Here is a 16,732-nt window from a genome sequence, read left to right on the forward strand (position 1 = left end):
ACAGGGCCGTTCCCTGCCAGTCAAGGACTGGGATGCTGCCTGCCACCGACCCACCAAGTTCTGTCCTAATCACACTGCTGGAGGCCCTGTGCATGTGGCCTGGGGCCTGCTGTGGAGGCCTCCATGCTCATATTCCTGTGGGGCCCGAATTCCCTTGTTTCCAATGGATCCACAGAGGCTAAGGGCCTTGTGGACATGCTGCTGCCTTCCTTCCTGCCAGGACAGGATTGCAGGATTATGTCATGAATGCAGTCTCAGCCCCACCCATTCTGAGATCCCTCCCATTGCCACAGGTGAGGTCTGATGGGGAAGGCATGTGTCATTGCTGAACTGCCTGTTTCTGTGTATATCCCCTGCCCCAACCAAGATCTCACCTGGCACCAGGAGGGGAGTTTGGCCCATCTTCTGGAACAGACCCTGAGCCAGGGGCCCTCAGGCCACACTTTGCATCACAAACCCTCCCTGGTAAGCATGTTGAGCTGATGGGTAGAAGGCAGAGACAGTAGGGGACTGCCTTGGTTGGGTCAATGATGAGAACTCATATGGTCTCGAAGACAAATGATGACCTAAAAATTATGCTCAATAGGATTATGCTGTGGCCCAATGGAGGCCACCTCACTGAGGCGGGATCCTGGGGACCCCTGTGGCCCTGGCATACCACTGACACATGGGGCTCAACTCGACCGATCCCTCAAGTCTCCCCAGTGGCGCTCTCCCCAGTCTCTGACCCTCCATGCGCCGAAGACATGCTCCTGCCCTGGGACATTGTGTGTCCATTACTAGTGCTTCCCGAATTCATCCCTGGGAACCCAACTAAGATCCCTAGGTTTTGGGTGTCGTTCAGTGGGATGTCGTCTTGGTGACCAGGGACTTGCCATTGAGCCCACCATGGGAGGAGAGTGGATGCCTGTGTGAGTACCCGGAGACCCAGTGCCCTTGGGCCTATTGGCGAGGATGCCCTCAGGGCAACACCAGCCATCTTGTGGGACTGGGGATTCATCATTGCCCCAGAGGGCGGATGTCTCCCCGAATGTCTGCCTTTTGCAGTAGGCTGTCTGGAAAATACAGGTCACCCGCGACACCAGCAAGGGAAGCCATGGTCCCCCACAGGATCCTCTTGATTGATGGCCCATGGGCCTGTTTTCCCAGTGTGGGAGGGCAGACTGGTTGATGTTAGAATCACTGATGCCTTAGTAGGCACGCGAGGTGCTGAGCTGGGCATTGCAGACGGCCACTGTGACTTCCTATGTGGAAGTGGTGTGACCAAATTTTACTCAATTGGCTATGGAAGAAGCAGCCAGGCCTGGAGCTCCCTGGCTGGACACAAGACAGCTTTGGCATAATGGGGAGACAGTGTCTGAAAAATTCTGGCAGCGTGGCCCAGACCTCGAGTGGCATGTGGGCTCCTGCCTCTGGATTGTCACCATTGGCACCATCTGGTGGTCACGAGTCATTATGGGGCCCGCAGGTCGTCCTGCAGCTGGATGGGGTTTTTCCTGGCAATGGCCCTTTGGTCAGTGCCACGAGCCAGGCAAGCTGGTGTTCTTCACTTGTGATCCCAAGTCCCAGTGACCTAGAAGGGGCTGGGGAACCGTGCTGGACCCTCACCCTTCCCTCACCATAATTTCAAAGACGGGAAGTGATGAGGGGTCCCCATAGGAGCCATGGAGCAGTGCTGATGGAGACAGTGTTGGATGCTAGAGGGATGCCCATCAGCGCCCTGATGCCCCAAGGGGTCTTGGCGTTGCATGTGCATGGTAGCATTCGTGGGCCATTCCTGGACCCCATGCCTGCCCATTCATCGCAAAACGCAGGGCCAGTCCCTGCCAGCCAAGGCCTGGGATGGTGCCTGCCACCGACCAGCTAAGGTATGTCCCAATCACACTGCAAGATGACCTGTGCATGTCCTGGTGCCTGTGTAGGCCTGGTGTGCAGGCCTGGTGCCTGCTGGGGGAGCTTCCATGCTCAGAATCATTTGGGGCAAAATTCCCTTGTTTCCAGTGGAGACACAGAGGGTGAGGGCCTAGTGGACACACTGCAGCCTTCCTTCCCACCAGGCCAGCATTGCAGGATTCCATCATGAATGCAGTCCCAGCCCCCCACATTCTGAGATCCCTCCCATTGTCACAGGTGAGGTCTGATGGGGAGGGTGTGTGTCAATCCTGAGCTGCCTCTCTCTGCGCAGATCCTGTGCCCCAACCGAGATCCCACCTGACACCTGGAGGGGAGTTTGGCCCATCTTCAGGAACAGGCCCCCAGCCAGGGGCCTCCATGGCCACCCTGTGCATCACAAACCCTCTCTGTTAAGCAGGTTGACCTGGTGGGTAGAAGGCAGAGTCAGGTGGGGACTGCTTTGCTTGGGTCAATGATGAGAACTCATATGGTCTCGAAGACAGATGATACCTAAAAATTATGCTCAATAGGATTACACTGAGGCCCAGTGGGGGGCGCCAAACAGAGGCGGGATCCTAGGGACCCCTGTGGCCCTGGCGTAGCACTGACACCTGGGGCTCGAGGCGACCAATCCCTCGAGGCTCCCCCTTGGGGGTCTCCCTGGTCTCTGGGTGTCCATGTGCCTAATAGGTGCTCCCGCCCAAGGGCACTGTGTGCCCATTACTAGTGCTTCCCTGGACTCATCCCTGGGACCTAACTAAACTCCCTCGGTGTCCTGGTGTCTTTCAGTGGGACTTCATCTTGGTGACCATGGTCTCACCATTGAGCCCACCATGGGACGAGAGTGGATGCCTGTGAGTACCTGGAGATCCAGTGCCCTTGGGCCAATTGGTGAGGGAGCCCTCAGGGAAACGCCAGACATCTCGTGGCACTGGGGCTTCATCCTCACCCCAGAGGGATGGCGTGTCCCTGAACGTCTCCTCTAGCACTGGCGTGTCTGGAAAAAACAGGTCAACCGCGACACCTGCAAGGGATGCCACTGTTCCCCGGATTATCCTCCTGCTTGACGGACCTTGGGTCACGTTTTCCAGTGTGGGAGTGTGCTTTGGTCGATTTCAGAATCACTGATGCCTTATTAGGCACGTGATGTGCTGCGGTGGGCATTGCAGACAGCCAATGTGAACTTCTGCAAGGAAGTGGTGCGCCGAAATTTCACGCATGGGCTTTGGAGGCAGGAACCAGTCCTGGGGTTACTTGGATGGACACTAGACAGCTTTGGCATAATGGCTAGACAGTATCTGAAAAATGCTGGCAGTGTGGCCCAGACCCAAGTGGCATGCGGGCTCCTGCACCTGGGTTCTTCACCATTGGCACTTTCTAGTGGTCTCATGTCCTTATGGGGCCCATGGGTGGTCCCGTAGCTCGATGGTGTTTTGTCTGACAATGGCCCTTTGTTCTGTGTCACGAGCCAGTGCACGCTGTGGTTCTTGAATTGTGACCCTGAGTCCCAGTGAGGTTGAAGGCGCAGGGGAACCGTGCTGACCCGTCACCCTTCCCTCACCGTAATCTCAAAGACAGGAAGGGATGAGGTGTCCCCACGGGAGCCATGGAGCAGTGGTGATGGAGACAGTGTTGGATGCTGGTGGGATGCACTTCAGGGCCCTGTTCACCCAAGGGATCTTGGTGTTGCATCTGCGTGGTAGCGTTCGTGGGTCCTTCCAGGGCCCCATGCCCACCCATTCCTGGTAAAATGCAGGGCCGGTCCCTGCCAGTCAAGACCCGGGATTCTGCCTATCATCGACCCGTCAAGGTCTGTCCCAATCACGCTGCAGGAAGACCTGTGCATGTGGCCTGGTGCCCACTATGGCAACCTCCATACTCAGATGCCTGTGGGTCTTGAATTCTCTTGTTTCCAGTGGAGCCAGAGGCTGAGGGTCTTGTGGACATGCTGCAGCCTTCCTTCCCACAAGGCCAGGATTGAAGGATTGTGTCATGAATGCAGTCCCAGCCCTTGCATTTTGATATCCCTCCCAGTGCCACAGGTGAGGTGATGGGGAAGGCATTTGTCATTGCTGAGTGGCCTCTCTTTGAGAAAATCATGTGCCCCAACCGAGATCCGCAATGGCCTTTGGAGACAGGGACTGGACCCGGGGTTACCTGGATGGACACTAGACAGCTTTGGCATAATGGGTAGACAGTATCTGAAAAATGCTGGCAGGGTGGCCCCGACTCCGAGTGGCATGTGGGGTCCTGCGTCCCGGGTTCTTCACCATTGGCACTCTCTGGTAGTCACGTGTCCTTATGGGCCCCAGGGGTCGTCCTGCAGCTGTATGGTGCACGGTGGGGAGTTTGGCCCATCTTCGGGAACAGGCCCTAAACCTGGGGCCCTCATGGCTACCTTTCTGATCACAAACCCTCTCTGGTAAGCATGTTGAGTTGGTGGGTAGAAGGCAGAGGCAGGAGGGGACTGCGTGGTCGATGATGAGAACTCATATGGTCTCAAAGACAGATGATGACCTAAAAATTATGCTCAATATGATTACACTGAGGCCCAGTGGAGGGCATGGCACTGATGCGGGATCCTGGGGACCTCTGTGGCCCTGGCATATTGCTTGCACCTGGGGCTAGAGGCCACTGATCCCTCGAGGCTCCCCATTGGGACTCTTCCCAGTCTCTGGGCCTCCTTGCACCAAAGAAGTGCTCCCACCTTGGGGCGTTGTGTGCCCATTACTAGTGCTTGCCGGGACTCATCCCTGGGAACCCAACTAAGCTCCCTTGGTGTCCAAGTATCTTTCAGTGGGATGTCGTCTTGGTGACCAGGGTCGCGCCTTTGGGTCCACCATGGTAGGAGAGTGGATGCCTGTGTGAGTACCCAGAGATCCAGTGCCCTTGGGCAGATTGTTGAAGGAGCCCTCAGGACAACGCCAGCCATCTTGTGGGACTGGGGCTTCCTCCTCGCCCCAGAGGGCATGCGTGTTCTTGAACATCGCCCCTGTGCACTAGGGTATCTGGAAAAAAAGGTCACCCATGACACCTGCAAGAGATGCCATGAACCCCCGCAAGATCCTCATACTTGACTGCCCATGGGCCCCTTTCCGAGTGTGGGTGGGAACTCCGGTTGATGTCAGAATCACTGATGCCTTAGTAGGCTCGCGATGTGCTGCGGTGGGCATTGCAGACGGCCAATGTGATCTCCTGCCTGAAAGCGATGCGCCCAATTCTCACGCAATGGCCTTTGGAGACAGGGACTGGACCCGGGGTTACCTGGATGGACACTAGACAGCTTTGGCATAATGGGTAGACAGTATCTGAAAAATGCTGGCAGGGTGGCCCCGACTCCAAGTGTCATGTGGGCTCCTACGTCCTGGGTGCTTCACCATTGGCACTGTCTGGTAGTCACGTGTCCTTATGGGCCCCAGGGGTTGTCCTGCAGCTGTATGGGGCCTTGTCTGACAATGGCCCTTTGAACGGTGCCACAAGCCAGGGCACACTGGGGTTTTTGACTTGTGACACCAGGACGCAGTGAGTTTGAAGGCCCTGGGGAACCATGCTTGCCCCTCACCATTCCCTCACCATAATCTCAAAGACGGGAAGGGATGAGGTGTCCCCACTGGAACCATGGTGCATTGGTGATGGAGACAGTGTTCGATGCTGGTGGGATGCCCGTCAGGGCCCTGTTCCCCCAAGGGATCTTGCCATTGCGTCTGCGTGGTAGCATTCGTGGGCCCTTCTGGGGCCCCATGCACGCCCATTCCTGGCAAAACTCAGGGCTGGTCCCTGCCACCCAAGGCCCAGGATTCTGCCTGCCACCAACCTGCCAAGGTCTGTCCCGATCACGCTGCAGGAAGACATGTGCATGTGGCCTGGTGCCTGCTGTGGCAGCCTCCATGCTCAGATGCCTGTGGTGCTTGAATTCCCTTGTTTCCAGTGGAGCCACAGAGGCTAAGGGCCTTGTGGACATGCTGCTGCCTTCCTTCCCGCCAGGCCAGGAATGCAGGATTGCGTAATGAAAGCAGTCCCAGCCCCGTGCATTCTGAGATCCCTCCCATTGCCACAAGGTGAGGTCGGAAGGGGAAGGAGTTTTGTCATTGCTGAGCTGCCTCTCTCCACGCAGATCCCGTGCCCCCACCAAAATCCCACCTGGCACACAGAAGGACGTTTGGCCCATTGTCGGGGAAAAAGCCTCAAGCCAGGGGCCCCCATGGCCATGCCGCACATCAAAAAACTTCTCTGGTAAGCATGTTGAGCTGGCGGGTAGAAGGCAGAGGCAGGTGGGGACTGCCTTGGTTGGGTCAATGATGAGAATTCATATGGCCTCGAAGACAGCGGATGACCTAAAAATTATGTTCAATAGGATTATGCTGAGGACCAGTGGAAGGCATGGCACTGAGGCGGGATCCTGGGAACCCCTTTGGGCCTTGCAGAGCACTGGCACCTGAGGCTCGAGACGACCTATCCCTCAAGCCTCCCCAGTGGGGCTCTCCCTGGTTTCTGGGCCTCTGCATGTGTAAGATGTGCTCCCACCCTGGGGAGCTGCATGCCCATTACTAGTACTTCCCTGGACTCATCCCTGGGAACCCAACTAAACTCCCTTGGTGTCCTGGTGTCTTTCAGTGGGATGTCATCTTGGTGACCATGGTCTTGCTATTGAGCCGACCAAGGGAGGAGAGTGGATGCCTGTGTCAGACCCCAGAGACCCACTGACCTTTGGCCTACAGGTGAGGCAGCCCTCAGGGCAACTCCAGCCATCTTGTGGGACTGGGGCTTCATCCTCGCCCCAGAGGGCTGGTGTGTCCCTGAAAGTCTGACCTGTACACTTGGCTGTCTGGAAAAAAACAGGTCACCCGCAACACTTGTAAGGGATGCCATGGTCCTCCACAGGATCCTCTTACTTGACGGACCATAGGACACGTTTCCCAGTGTGGGAGGGCACTCCAGTTGATGTCAGAATCACTGATGCATTAGTAGGCACACAACATGCTGCGGTGGGCATTGCAGACGAACAGTGTGACCACCTGCAGGGAAGCGGTGCTCCCAAATTTCATGAAATGGGATTTGGAGGCAGGGGCCTAGCGGGGGTTACCTGGATGGAGACTAGACAGCTTTGGCATAACGGGTAGACGGTATCCGAAAAATGCTGGCAATGTGGCCCAGACCCCGAGTTGCATACAGGCTCCTGCCGCCGGGTTCTTCACCATTGGCACTGTCTGGTTGTCGCGTGTCCTTATGGGTCCCTGGGGTCGTCCCACAGCTGTATGGGGTTTTGTCTGACAATGGCCCTTTGGTCGGTGCCACGAGCCAGGGCAGGCCTGGGTTCTTGACTTGTAACCCCGAGACTTAGTGAGTTTGAAGGCTCAGGGGAACCGTGCTGGCCCCTCACCATTCCCTCACCGTAATCTCAAAGATGGTAAGGGATTAGGTGTCCCCACTGGAACCATGGTGCAGTGCTGATGGAGACAGTGTTGGATACTGGTGGGATGCCCGTCAGGGCCCTGTTCCCCAAAGGGATCTTGGCATTGCATCTGCGTGGTAGGGTTCGTGGGCCCTTCTGGGGCCCTATGCCTGCCCATTCCTGCCAAAATGCAGGGCCGGTCCCTGCCAGCCAAGGCCCAGGATTCTGCCTGCCACTGACCCACAGAGGTCTGTCAATAACACTGCAGGAAGACCTGTGCATGTGGCCTGGTCCTGCTGTGGCAGCCTCCATGCTCAGATTCCTGGGGGGCTTGAATTCCCTTTTTTCCAGTGGAGCCACAGAAGCTGAGGGCCTTGTGGACACGCTGAAGTCTTCCTTCCCTCCAGGCCAGGATTGCAGGATTGTGTCATGAATTCAGTCCCAGCCCTGCGAATTCTGAGATCCCTCCCATTGCCACAAGGTGATGTCTGATGGGAAGGTGTTTTGTTACTGCTGGGCTGCCTCTATCTGTGCAAATCCCGCGCCATGACCGAGATCCCACCTGGAGCACGGATGGCAATTTGGCCCATCTTTAGGAGCAGGCCCAGAGCCAAGGGCCCCCATGGCCACCCTGTGCATAACAAACCCTCACTGGTAAGCATGTTGAGCTGGAAGGTAGAAGGCAGAGGTGGGTGGGGACTGCCTTGGTTGGGTCAATGATGAGAACTCATATGGTCTCGAAGACAGATGATGACCTAAAAATTACGTTCAATAGGATTACACTGAGGCCCAGTGGAGGGCAGGGATCCTGGGGACCCCTGTGGCCCTAGCATAGAGCTGGATCCTGGTGCTCGAGGCGACTGATCCCTCAAGGCTCCCAGGGGCTTTCCCCGGTCTGGGCCTCCAAGAGCCTAAGAAGTGCTCCCACCCTGGGCCATTGTGTGCCCATTACTAGTGCTTCCTGGGATTCATCCCTGGGAAAACAACTAAGCTCCTTCGGTGTCCTGGTGTCTTTCAGTGGGACGTCATCTTGATGACCAGGGTCTCACCATTGAGCCCACCATGGGAGGAGAATGGATGCCTGTGTGAGTATCCAAAGATCCAGTGCCCTTGGGCCGATTGGCGAGAGTGCCCTCAGGGCAAAACCAGCCATCTTGTGGGACTGGGGCTTCCTCCTGGCACCAGAGGGCTGGCATGTCCCTGAACGTCTCCCCTGTGCACTAGGCTGTTTGCAAAAATACATCACCTGCGACACCTGTAAGGGATGCCATGGTCCCCCATGGGATCCTCTTACTTGATGGATCATGGGCCACGTTTCCCATTATGGGAGGGCACTCCGGTTCATGTCAGAATCACTGATGCCTTATTAGGCACACGACATGCTGCAGTGGGCATTGCAGATGGCCAATGTGACCTCCTGCATGGAAGCGGTGTACCGAAATTTCACGCAATGAGCTTTAGAGGCAGGGGCCAGTCCCGGGGTAACCTGAGTGGACACTAGACAGCTTTGGCATAACAGGTAGACGGTATCTGAAAGTTGCTCGCAGCGTGGTCCAGACCCCAAGTGGCATGTGGGCTCCTGCGTCCGGGTTCTTCACCATTGGCACTTTCTGGTGGTCATGTGTCCTTATGGGGCCGGTGGGTCGTCCCGCAGCTGTATGGGGTTGTGTCTGACTATGGTCCTTTGGTCAGTGCCATGAGCCAGGGATTGCTTTGGTTCTTCACTTGTGACCCCGCATCCGAGTGAGTTTGAAGGCACTGGGGAAGCATTCTGGCCCCTCACCCTTCCCTCACGGAAATCTCATAGACGGGAAGGGATGAGGTGTCCTCACGGGAGCCATAGAGCAGTGCTGATGGAGACAGTGTTGAATGCTGGTGGGATGCCATCAGGGCCCTCATTCCCCAAGGGATCTTGGCATTGCCTCTGTGTGGTAGCGTTCATGGGACCTTCCGGGGCCCAATGTCTGCCCATTGCAGACCTGTCCCTGCCAACCTGGCAAAACGCAGGACCTGTCCCTGCCAACAAATGCCCGGGATTCTGCCTGCCACCGACCCCCCAAGGTCTGTCCCAGTCATGCTGCAGGAAGACCTGTGCTTGTGTCCTGGTGCCTGCTGTGGCAGCCTCCATGCTCAGAGACCTGTTGGGCTTGAATTCCCTTGTTTCCAGTGGAGCCACAGAGGCTGAGGGCCATGTGGACACGCTGCAGCCTTCCTTCCCAGAGGCCAGGATTGCAGGATTACGTCATGATGCAGTCCCAGCCCTGCGCATTCTGGGATCCCTCCCATTGTCACAAGGTGAAGTCTGATGGGGAAGGTGTTTTGTCATTGCTGAGCTGCCTCTCTCTGTGCAGATCCTGTGCTCCAACCAAGAACCCACCTGGGTCACAGAGGGGAGTTTGGCCCATCTTCAGGAACAAGCCTCATGCCAGTGGCCCCCATGGCCATGCCGCATATCACAAAACCTCTCTGGTAAGCATGTTGAGCTGGAGGGTAGAAGGCAGAGGTGGGAGGGGACTGCCTTGGATGGATCAATGATGAGACCTCATATGGTCTCGAAGACAGATGATGACCTAAAAATTATGCTCAATAGGTTTATGCTGAGGCCCAGTGGAGGGCACAGCACTGAGGCGGGATCCTGGGGACTCCTGTGGCCCTGGCGTAGTGCTGGCACCTGGGCTCGAGGCGACCGATCCCTGTAGTTTCCCCAGTGGGGCTTTCCCAGGTCTGGGCCCCCACACGCCAAAGACATGCTCCCGCCCTTGGGTATTTGTGCCCATTACTAATGCTTCCCAGGAGTCATCCCTGGGAACCCAGCTAAGCTCCCTCAGTGTCCTGGTGTCTTTCAGGGGGACATCGCCATGGTGACCAGGATCCCACTTGAGCCCACCATGGGACGATAGTGGACGCCTGTGTGAGTACCAGGAGATCCAGTGCCCTTGGGTCGATTGGCGAGGGAGCCCTCAGGGTAAACCCCAGCCATCTTGTAGGACAGGGGCTTCGTCCTCACCCCAGAGGGCTGGCGTGTCCCTGAACAACTCCCGTATGGACTAGGCTGTCTGGAAAAAACAGGTCACCCGCAACACCTGCAAGGGATGGAATGATCCTGCACGAGACCCTCTTATTTGATGGCCATGGGCCACGTTTCCCAGTGTGGGAGGGTGCTCCAGTTGATGTCAGAATCACTGATGCATTAGTAGGCAAGCGACGTGTTGTGGTGGGCATTGTAGATGGCCAATGTGACTTCCTGCATGGAAGTGATGTACACAAATTTCACGCAATGGGTTTGGAGGTAGGGGGCATACCAGGAGTTACCTGGATGGACACTAGACAGCTTTGGCTTAATGGGTAGAAGGTATCTGAAAGATGCTGGTAGTGTGACCCTGACCCGGAGTGGTGTGCAGGCTCCTGCCCCCGGGTTCTTCACCATTGGCACCGTCTGGTGGTTGCATGTCCTTATGGGGCCCGTGGGTCATCCCGCAACTAGATGGGGTTTTGTCTGACAATGGCCCTTGGTTGGTGCCATGAGCCAGGGCATGCTTGGGTTCTTGACTTGTGACCCTGAGTCCCAGTGAGTTTGAAGGCACTGGGGAACCATTCTGGTCCCTCACCCTTTCCTCACCATAATCTCAAATACAGGAAGGGATGAGGTGTCCCCATGGGAGCCATGGAGCACTGCTGATGAAGACAGTGTTGGATGCTGGTGGGATGACTTTCAGGGCCCTGTTCCCCCAAGGGATCTTGTGTTGCATCTGCAGGTAGCATTCATGGGCCCATTCCTGACAAGACACAGGGCTAGTCCCTGCCAACCAATGCCCGGGATTCTGCCTGCTACTGCCCCACCAACATCTGTCGCAATAAGGATTTGGGAGGACCTGTGCTTGTGGCCTGGTGCCTGCTGTGACAGCCTCCATGCACAGATTCCTGTGGGGCTTGAACTCCCTTGTTTCCACTGGAGCCACAGAAGCCGAGGGTCTTGTGGAAACGCTGCAGCCTTCCTTCCGACCAGGCCAGGATTGTGGGATTGCATCATGAATGCAGTCCCAGCACCATGCATTCTGAGATCCATCCCATTGCCACAAGGTGAGATCTGATGGGAAGGCGTTTTGTCATCGCTGAGTTGCCTCTCTCTGTGCAGATCCCGCGCCGTGACCGAGATCCCACCTGGAGCACGGTGGGGAGTTTGGCCCATCTTTGGGAACAGGCCATGACCCAGGGACCTCCATGGCCACTCAGCCCATAACAAAACTTCTCTGGTAAGCATGTTGAGCTGGCGGGTAGAAGACAGAGGCAGGTGGAGACTGCCTTGCTTGGGTCAATGATGAGAACTCATATGGTCTCAAAGACAGATGATGACCTAAAAATTATGCTCAATAGGATTATGCTGAGGCCCAATGGAGGTCACCGCACTGAGGCGGGATCCTGGGAACTCCTGTGGCCCCGGAATAGTGCTGGCACCTGGAGCTCGAGTTGCCAATCCCTTGAGGCTCCCCAGTGGGGCTCTCCTTGGTCTGGGCCTCCACATTACTAAGATGTGCTCCCGCCCTGGGGCGTTATGTGCCTATTAGTGCTTCCCAGGACTCATCCCTGGGAACCCAACTAAGCTCCCTTGGTGTCCTGGTGTCTTTCAGTGGGAAGTCGTCTTAGTGACCAGGGTCTCACCATTGAGGCCACCATGGGAGGAGAGTGGATGCCCATGTGAGTACCCAGAGACCCAGTGTCCTTGGTCCAATTGGTGAGGCAGCACTCAGGGCAACGCCAGAAATCTTGCAGGAATGGGGCTTTGTCCTCGCCCCAGAAGGCTGACGTGTCACTGATCATCTGCCCTGTGCCTTAGGTTGTCTGGAAAGAACACGTCACTCGCGACACCTGCAAGGGATGCCACCGTCCCCTGTGGGATCCTCTACTTAACGGCCCATGGCCCCATTTCCCAGTCTGGGAGGGCACTCCAGTTGATGTCAGAATCACTGATGCCTTACTAGGCACACGAGATGCTGTGGTGGGAATTGCACACCCTCAATGTGACCTCCTGCGTGGAAGCAGTGCAACCAAATTTCACAAAATGGATTTTGGAGGCAGGGGCCAGGCATGGTGATACCTGAATGGACAATAGACAACTTTGGAATAACGGGTAGATGCTATCTGAAAAATGCTGGCAACGTGGCCCAACCCCGAGTGGCATGCGGGTTCCTGCCTCTTGGTTCTTCACCATTGGCACTGTCTGGTGGTCGTGTGTCCTTATGGGCCCCAGGGGTCATCCAGCAGCTGTATGGGGCCTTCTCTGACAATGGTCCTTTGGTCGGTGCCTCAGGCCAGGGCACGCTGGGGTTCTCTACCTGTGACCCTGAGTCCCAGTGAGTTTGAAGGCGCCTGAAAACCGTGCTGGCCCCTCACCCTTCCCTCACTGTAAACTCAAAGACGGGAAGGGATGAGGTGTCCCCAAGGGAGCCATGGAACAGCATTGATGGAGACAGTGTTGGATGCAGGTGGGATGCCCGTCAGGGCCCTGTTCTCCCAAGGGATCTGCGTGGTAGTGTTCGCGGGCCCTTCTTTGGACCCATGACAACCCATTCCTGGCAAAACGCAAGGCTGTTTCCTGCCAGCCCAGTCCGGGGATTCTGCCTGCCACCAACCTGCCAAGGTCTGTCCCAATCACTCTGTGGGAGGACCTGTGCGTGTGGCCTAGTGCCTGCTGTGGCAGCCTCCATGCTCAGACTCCTGTGGGGCTTGAGTTCCCTTGTTTCCAGTGGAGCCACAGAGGCTTAGGCCCTTGTGGATATGCTACAGCCTACCTTCTCGCCAGGCCAGGATTGCAGGATTATGTCATGAATGCAGTCCCAGACCCATGCATTCTGAGGTCCCTTCCATGGAAAAAGGTGAGGTCTGATGGGAAGGCATTTGTCATTGCTTACCTGCCTCACTCTGTGCAGATCACGCACCCCGACGGAGATCCCACCTGGCAAACGGAGGGGAATTTGGCCCATCTTCAGAACAGGCCCAGAGCCAGGGCCCCCATGGCCTCCCTGTGCATCACAAACCCTCTCTGATAAGCATGTTGAGCTGGCAGTTAGAAGGCAGAGGCGGGTGGGGACTGCCTTGGTTGGGTCAATGATGAGAACTCATATGGTCTCGAAGACAGATCATGACCTAAAAATTATGCTCAATAGGATTACGCTGAGGCCCAGTGGAAGGCACGGCACTGAGGCGGGATCCTGGGGATCCCTTTGGGCCTTGCAGAGCACTGGCACCTGGAGCTCGAGGTGACGGATCCCTTGAGGCTCCCCTGTGGGTTCTCCCCAGTCTCTAGGCCTCCACGCGTGAAAGTCATGCTCCTGCACTGGGGTGCTGTGTGCCCGTTACTAGTACTTCCTGGGACTCATCCCTGGGAACTCAGCTAAGCTCCCTTGGTGTCCTGGTGTCTTTTAGTGGGACATTGTCTGGGTGACCGTGGTCTTTCTATTGAGCCCACCATGGGACCTGAGTGAATGCCTGTGTGAGAACCCGGATACCCAGTGACCTTTGGCCGATAGGTGAGGCAGCCTTCAGGGCAACGCCAGCCATCTTGTGGTACTGGGGCTTCATTCTTGCCCCAGAGGGCTGGTGTGTCCCTGAAAGTGTGACCTGTGCACTTGGCTGTGTGAAAAAACAGGTCACCCATGACACCGGTGAGGGAGGCCATGGTCCCCCACAGGATCCTCTTACTTGAAGAACCATGGGACACGTTTCCCAGTGTGGGAGGGCACTCCAGTTGATGTCAGAATCACTGATGCATTAGTAGGCACACAACGTGCTGCGGTGGGCATTGCAGGTGACCAATGTGACCACGTGCTTGGAAGCGGTGCACCCAAATTTCACAAAATGGGCTTTGGAGGCAAGGGCTGGGCCCAAGATTACCTGGAAGGACACTGGACAGCTTTGGCATAATGGGTAGATGGTATCTGAAAGATGCTCTCAGCATGGTCAAGACCCCGAGTGGCATGCGGGCTCCTGCCCCCAGGTTCTTCACCATTGACACCGTCTGGTGGTCGTGTGTCCTTATGGGCCCCAGGGGCCACCCCACCACCGAATGGGGTTTTGTCTGACAATGGCCCTTTGGTCAGTGCCACAAGGCAGGGGTTCTTGATGTGACCCGGAGACCCAGTGATTTTGAAGTTGCTGGGGAACCATGCTGGAGCCTCACCCTTCCCTCACCATAATTTCAAAGACAGGAAGGGATGAGGTGTCCCCACAGGAGCCATGGAGCAGCGCTGATGGAGACAGTGTTGGATGCTGGTGGGATGCCCGTCAGGGCCCTGTTCTCCCAAGGGATCTTGGTGTTGCGTCTGTGTGGTAGGGTTCATGGTTCCTTCCGTGTCTCCATGCCTGCCCATCCTGGCAAAACGCAGGGCCAGTCCATGCCAGCCAAAAATCCGGGATTCTGCCTGCCACCGACCCACCAAGGTCTGTCCCAATCATGCTGCAGGAGGACATGTGCATGTGCCCTGGTGACTGCTGTTGCAGCTTCCATGATCAGACTCCTCTGGGGCCCTGAATTCCCTTGTTTCTAGTTGAGCCACAGAGGCTGAGGGCTTTGTGGACACACTGTAGCCTTCCTTCCCTCCAGGCCAGGATTGCAGGACTGTGTCATGAATGCAGTCCCAGCCCTGCCCTCCCATTGCCACAAGATGAGGTCTCATGGGGAAGGTGTTTGTCATTGCTGAGCTGCCTCTCTCCTCGCAGATCCTGCGCCCCGACTGAGATCCCACCTGGCTCACGGAGGGGAGTTTGGCCCATAATTTGGAACAAGCCTCAAGCCAGGGGCCCCCATGTCCACCCTGCACATCACAAAACCTCTCTGGTAAGCATGTTGAGCTAGAGGGTAGAAGGCAGAGGTGGGAGGGGATTACCTTGGTTGGGTCAATGATGAGAACTCATATGGTCTTGAAGACAGATGATGACCTAAAAATTATGCTCATTAGAATTATGCTAAGTCCCAGTGAAGAGCACCACACTAAGGCAGGATCCTGTGGACCCCTGTGACCCTGGCATAGCACTGGATCCTGGGGCTCGTGGCAACTAATCCCTTGAGGTTCCCCAGTGGTGCTCTCCCTGGTCTGGGCCTCCGAGCACCTAAGATGTGCTCCTGCCCTGGGGCATTGTGTGCCCATTACTAGTGCTTCACGAGACTCATCCCTGGGAAAACAAGTAAGCTCCTTTGGTGTCCTGGTTTCTTTCAGTGGGATGTTGTCTTGGTGACCAGCGTCTCGCCATGGAACCCACCATGGGAGGAAAATGGGTGCTTGTGTGAGTACCTGGGATCCAGTGCCCTTGGGCCGATTTGCGAGGGAGCACTCAGGGCAAAGCCAGCCATCTTGTGGGACTGGGGCTTCCTCCTGGCACCAGAGGGCTGGCGTGTCCCTGAACGTCTCCACTGTGCACTAGGCTGTCTGGAAAAATATATCACCCACAACACTTGTAAGGGATGTCATGGTTCCCTGCAGGATCCTCTTACTTGACAGACGATGGGCCATGTTTCCCAGTGTGGGAGGGTGCTCCGGTTGATGTCAGAATCACTGATATCTTAGTAAGCAAGCGACGTGCTGCGGTGGGCATTGCAGACAGCCACTGTGACCTCCTGCATGGAAGCGGTGTGCCAAAATTCCATGCAATGGGCTTTAGAGGCAGGGGCCGAACTCGGGGTTACCTGAGTGGCACTAGACAGCTTTGGCATAATGGGTAGACGGAATCTGAAAGATGCTCTCAGCATGGTCAAGACCCCAAGTGGCATGCGGGCTCCTGCCCCCAGGTTCTTTACCATTGGCACCGTCTGGTGGTCGTGTGTCCTTATGGGTTCCGTGGGTCGTCCCACAGATCGATGGTGTTTTGTCTGACTATGGCTCTTTGGTCGGTGCTACAAGTCAGGGCACACTGCGGTTTTTCACTTGTGACCCCACGTCCAAGTGAGTTTGAAGACGCTGGGGAACCGTGCTGGCCCCTCACCTTTCCCTCACTATAATCTCAAAGACGTGAAGGGATGAGGTGTCCCCATGGGAGCCATGCAGCAGCGCTGATGGAGACAGTGTTGGATGCTGGTGGGATGCCTGTCAGGGCCCTGTTCCCCCAAGGGGTCTTGGTGTTGCGTCTGTGTGGTAGCGTTTGTGGGATCATCCAGGGCCCCATATCTGCCCATTCCTGGAAAAATGCAGGGCTTGTCCCTGCCAGCCAAGGCCCGGGATTCTGCCTGCTACCGGCCCGCAAATGTCTGTCCCAATCACGCTGCAGGAAGACCTGTGATTGTGGCCTGGTGCCTGCTGGGCAGCCTCCATACTCAAATTCCTGTGGGGCTTGAATTCCCTTATTTCCAGTGGAGCCACAGAGGCCTAAGGCCTTGTGGACATGCTGCAGCCTTCCTTCCCGCCAGGCCAGGATTGCACGATTGCATCAAGAATGCAGTCCCAGCCCCGTGCATTC

At 56.4% G+C, this 16,732-nt stretch overlaps 1 long non-coding RNA gene and 9 other non-coding genes across 13 annotated transcripts in view; all 10 read left to right on the top strand.

Moving 5' to 3' along the window:
* Positions 1-521: 521 nt before the first annotated feature.
* LOC131518399 (small nucleolar RNA SNORD115) lies at positions 522-602 on the top strand. The gene has a single exon (XR_009265078.1). It is a non-coding gene; the product is annotated as a small nucleolar RNA SNORD115 (small nucleolar RNA).
* A 1,757-nt stretch (positions 603-2,359) lies between these two features.
* On the top strand, positions 2,360-2,439 carry LOC131518401 (small nucleolar RNA SNORD115). Its single transcript, XR_009265080.1, has one exon. It is a non-coding gene; the product is annotated as a small nucleolar RNA SNORD115 (small nucleolar RNA).
* A 1,926-nt stretch (positions 2,440-4,365) lies between these two features.
* LOC131518406 (small nucleolar RNA SNORD115) lies at positions 4,366-4,446 on the top strand. The gene has a single exon (XR_009265085.1). It is a non-coding gene; the product is annotated as a small nucleolar RNA SNORD115 (small nucleolar RNA).
* Positions 4,447-5,063: 617 nt separating this feature from the next.
* LOC131516189 (uncharacterized) overlaps positions 5,064-16,732 on the top strand; it is a 123,064-nt gene continuing 111,395 nt past the window's right edge. For 3 of the 4 annotated variants that reach the window (XR_009263935.1, XR_009263933.1, XR_009263932.1), the window contains exon 1: positions 14,954-15,119. This is a non-coding gene — a long non-coding RNA (uncharacterized LOC131516189). Of the gene's footprint in view, positions 6,127-14,953; positions 15,120-16,732 lie in introns of those variants that run through there. The other variant, XR_009263934.1, reaches the window with a different exon arrangement.
* LOC131518409 (small nucleolar RNA SNORD115) lies at positions 6,183-6,263 on the top strand. Its single transcript, XR_009265088.1, has one exon. It is a non-coding gene; the product is annotated as a small nucleolar RNA SNORD115 (small nucleolar RNA).
* Positions 7,996-8,076, top strand: LOC131518398 (small nucleolar RNA SNORD115). The gene has a single exon (XR_009265077.1). It is a non-coding gene; the product is annotated as a small nucleolar RNA SNORD115 (small nucleolar RNA).
* LOC131518402 (small nucleolar RNA SNORD115) lies at positions 9,811-9,891 on the top strand. The gene has a single exon (XR_009265081.1). It is a non-coding gene; the product is annotated as a small nucleolar RNA SNORD115 (small nucleolar RNA).
* Positions 11,595-11,675, top strand: LOC131518396 (small nucleolar RNA SNORD115). The gene has a single exon (XR_009265075.1). It is a non-coding gene; the product is annotated as a small nucleolar RNA SNORD115 (small nucleolar RNA).
* On the top strand, positions 13,385-13,465 carry LOC131518395 (small nucleolar RNA SNORD115). The gene has a single exon (XR_009265074.1). It is a non-coding gene; the product is annotated as a small nucleolar RNA SNORD115 (small nucleolar RNA).
* On the top strand, positions 15,176-15,256 carry LOC131518408 (small nucleolar RNA SNORD115). The gene has a single exon (XR_009265087.1). It is a non-coding gene; the product is annotated as a small nucleolar RNA SNORD115 (small nucleolar RNA).

This window comes from Neofelis nebulosa, chromosome 7 (genome assembly GCF_028018385.1).
Source record: "Neofelis nebulosa isolate mNeoNeb1 chromosome 7, mNeoNeb1.pri, whole genome shotgun sequence".
Taxonomy (NCBI): Eukaryota; Metazoa; Chordata; class Mammalia; order Carnivora; family Felidae; genus Neofelis; species Neofelis nebulosa.